This window comes from Haliaeetus leucocephalus, unplaced genomic scaffold, assembly GCF_000737465.1.
Source record: "Haliaeetus leucocephalus isolate CR32 unplaced genomic scaffold, Haliaeetus_leucocephalus-4.0 Scaffold932, whole genome shotgun sequence".
In the NCBI taxonomy this organism is placed as follows: Eukaryota; Metazoa; Chordata; class Aves; order Accipitriformes; family Accipitridae; genus Haliaeetus; species Haliaeetus leucocephalus.
The window spans coordinates 11,889,437-11,893,805 of NW_010973368.1; positions in this window are offsets into that span (position 1 = coordinate 11,889,437).

A 4,369-nucleotide genomic window follows, 5' to 3' on the forward strand; every position below is an offset into this window, starting at 1 on the left:
GCGGCGGGTGGTCCAAGGCACGAAGCCGGGGGGGGGGGGGGGGGGGGGTGTCTGACCAGCAGCTTAGTTCTGCTGCGGCTGCTGCAAGTTGTTTTAAGCCCCAGGAGCGAAGATGTATATGTCTGCCAAAATCCTTGGCCTGATCAGGTTATCTTTATACTGTAACATTTATGAGTTAATGAGCCTAAAGTAATCTGATGGGGATAAGGCTAAAGTAGAAACATGCAAGGAAGGAAGCAAGGACTGATCCTCTGCTGGATATTTCCGGAGAGCAACCGGACTTTGCACCGGCCAGGGTCAAGCAACAGATTGATGAAGTGAAGCACTCCGGCACCTTGCAGCGTCCTGGGACATCTGAGTCAGCAGCTGGACCTCGGGGCAAGGGGGAACCACAGCTTATATGGCTGGTCAGTGCAGCCTGAGGAAACCACAGCCGTGCTAAATGACTGCAATCCAAACAGGCTCAGACTAAAGTTTACCAAAGCCTAGACCCAAAATCAGACCTGCAGATCCCAGTTTTCAAGAAAAGGCAAGGAGTGACAGCTGAATTTCTGTGGGCTTTTACAAAGGCTCTCAAATTGCACACGCAGCATTTTCCTTTGGCATAACAACTGCAAAACTCTGATTTGATTTGCAGAGGTTGCCATGGCTCTCCCGAACTCAGAGATTATTGACAATAATGTGAGTTACTGTGCCTGGTGTGAGCTGCCTGGAAGGAAACCCCTGTGCTGGGGCTCAGTACAGAGCGGGGCTTGCTCAGAGGCCGTGGGGCACCTGGCCTGTTTGGTCACATTATATAAACCACCAGCAACAACTTTGCTAAACATACATCTCTGGGGTACGGGGTGACCTGGTTCCTCCAGGGCCTGACCACAGCTGTCACTTGTCAGGGAATGCAAGCTGGGCGATGACCCGTATGACGGGATCCGGGAGGACCCAGGACGAAGGCGGCTGCCGCCTCTCCAAGCTCACAGCTCAGCAGTGGGACTCAGGCTCTGCCCTGTGCCAGGGTCTTGCAGAAACAGCCGGTCCGGAACAAACATGCTGTTGTTTTGGTGATCCCAGCAAAGCTCTTGAGTCTGCAGCATGGAGACTGCTGGAGCAGTTCAGCATGCCCCTCCCTCTGGACCCTGGTGCTCAGGGTCCTGCGCTGCTTTGCGCTGGTATCTGACATTTCTGGTGGTGAGAAAAAAAATGTCAAATGTGGGAATGAAATGGGCATTTTTAAATGCTCCATGGGATTTTATTTGTCTGTTTTGCCATAGGGTTGCCTTATGCTGCAGCCCAGGTGAGGAAGAAGCAGTCCAGTCTGGTGATCTGCGGCTGCCTCTGGTTAGTCAAGATGGTCACGCCATGACTCATGCTCTTGCCCTCACATGAGGAGTCAGCAGACAGGAGTGTTTCAGGAGACTTTGACCAAGTAGGGTTGTGCAATCCAGCCAAGGCCTCCTCAAACACTCATTTGCAGAGAAACATTGTGCAACAATCACTCACTTACTCAAAAGGAAAGGATCCCAGTGTGAGAGAGAGAGGGAGACCTGCTGAACCCAGCAACTTCTGCAAAGAAAAAAACAAAAAGGCCTTGTGGCCACTTCATGCACGGATCTGATTTAACACCACTTTGCACCCACTGATACAATCTGTCAATAATTCACTGAAATAATTAATTAATCATGTATAACCTAAAATAAAAGCTATTGAAATCAAAGGCAGTTGTCCTGCTGAATTCAAGAGCTTTTGGGGCCTCATGATGCATCAGTCATTAACTGTACTTCAAAACTCTGTACAAGACTGGCTTTTTTCCACAGGCTTGTGGAGTGATACAGGCTGGCAGGGACACCTGGAGGTCACCAGTCCAATCCCTGCTCAAGGGGAGCTGCCTCCCAGGATTGCTCAGGGCCTCATCCTTTCACTGCTGCAGGTCTCCGGGGCTGGAGATAATACAGCCTCGCTGAGGCCCTGGTCCAGCATTTCAACCCCTTGCACTGTGACAAATGGTTTCCTCCTATCCAGCTGGTGCAAAGACGCTGCCTATCCCACCAGAGTCCCTTCTTGGATGAATGTTGCTACTGTGTGATACTGGCCAGCTCTGCCTGCGGTGCATGGGATTACAGACTTGTAATATTTCTGTTTGCTGCCTCTTTTGGGGTATCACGTCCCTAGGAAGGAAGCAGCCTCTGATTCAGAATTGCCTGAGCTCTTGGCATGAAATGCTGCTTAGTCAGGACTTTAGCTTCAGTATCCATTCCCTCTGCTGTGCCTCCATCCCTGTTCTCACAGGGCAGAGGCTGAGCACAGGAACGAGAGGCTTTCAGCCTCCTGCCCTCAGATGGGCATGGCTGCTCAGCACTTACCTTAAGCCATCCTGGTGAAAGAAGATGCAACTTGGTTTGGACAGAGCTAAAATACTACTACTTACTGGAATGTCTAAAAAAGTGCATTATCTCCAACTCCAGGTGAACTGCATTTGGCTTTATTGCTAGTGGAGAAGGGAGGGTGGTTACACTCTGAACAAAACTGTGTCCATCTAAGTTTCCATTAACCAGTCAGCATACAGCGTACTACAGAGGCTGATCATGCCTCCTGCCCTCCAGGTCCTCTCAAAGGAAAGGAAAGGCGGTGAACTGCTGTGTGCAGCAGGATATTGGGTAGAAACACACGGCAGATTTGGAACAGAATGGTCGGAAAAAGGACCTTGAACTTTGTTCCTAGCAATGAGGAGGAGGAGGAGGATAGGAAGCCCTGGCTGGTGCAAATGACACTCTTCCCAGGGGTTACGGATACACACACACAGCTATTCTGCTCAGAAAAGGTTTTTGTAATGACACAGCCTCAACTTTGCCCTGTTCTGCCTGGTGATGACAATTTGCTGGGAATCTGACAGTTTTCCATATTTTGCAGAAGTCATTCCTGCACCCCAGCATTCTAGGAATGGCAGCTGAGCAGCTGCATGCCTGCAGGAAGAGTGAGGGTGTCTGCAATTGCCCAATACACTGCAAGATACTCTGGCGTAAGACTGACTTTGCACAATCCCAAAATGATTTTCTCATCAGGTCCTATTACCATCCCAAAATAAACAGCCTGCCACGCAGGCACTAAGCCTGTGTGATGCTATTTGGAGGCCTTAAAACAAATGTATTGATCAGCACAGGTGAAGGTTGTTGGTTTCTTCTTCTGCAGGGCTGTTCCCTGAGTGGCTGCAAAGCAAATGGGTCTCTGGACACAAACTGGAAATTCAATAGCACATTAATGCTTTTTGTGGTGTACAGATAAGAACCTACTGCATCTCAGACGGTATTGTGGGTGCAGTGACATCTTCAGCAGATTGCCTCTCTTTCATTTTGGCACATCTCTGAGGGAAGGGCTAATAATGCCATGGGTACCATTTAGGATAGTGAAGCTCTAGAAATCACTCTTGCAGGAGGAAAACGGACAGAACAAAATCCCACTCGTTTCACATTTCCACTTAGCGTCCTCAGAGCTACAAGGGTCTGCAGGAGGGCCAAGGCATGTGATGGTAGTGAGGTACAAGGGCCACCTGGGTGTCAGTAATATGTGAAAATAAAAATGTGTGCTAGCAGCTCATTTTTCATCGATAATTACTTTTTGAGGCCTACTTAGTATGGCTGGAGACTCTTGGCTATAAAGTGATGCTAACTTTCATTTCTCAATTCAGTAAAGCCTAGTTCCACATACTTTTACATTTTCCCATCCACCTTGACACTAGCTGTGCTCTGGGATTTCTCACTCACTCACTTACTTACTTACTGACTCAGCCACTCAGCCGACAGCTGAAAGTGCTAATACTCCCGGCTTTGTCTGGCTCTTTATATAAAAGTAGTTTCAGCTATACCCCCTATAAGCCCTCTCCTCTGAGTGGAGCTATCCAGAACGCTCTCCATCCTGGAGATGCTGGTTTAGTTTTTGTTAAAGCTTGTTCTTTTCCCATGGAAATGAGGTAATTTTGCATATTTTAACACACTTTGGAAAGACCCCTGAAGTATTTCTGTATCCTGTCTCCATGTGTAAAGAGGTATGGACAATCTGAAACTATTTTGAATCACCTCATAACCTCTAATTTTCCCCCTGCTTGTCATTTACTGAGTCACCTATAAGAAGTAGTGCCTTCAAATGTGATTCTGGCCTTCTGATATTTTTTGTGGTTGTTGCTTTTGGGTTGGGGTTTTGGGGTTTGTTTTGGGGTTTTGTTGGTTTGGGTGTTTGGTTTTTTTTGAGATGACCTGTCTTATAAAAGGCTTACAGGTGATAGATAACCTTTTAATGCAGTATCATAAAATGAATTAGCTCTCGTTCATTTTCAAGACAGAAGATGTCTTAACACTGTATTGCCCTGTAGGTCAGTGAAACT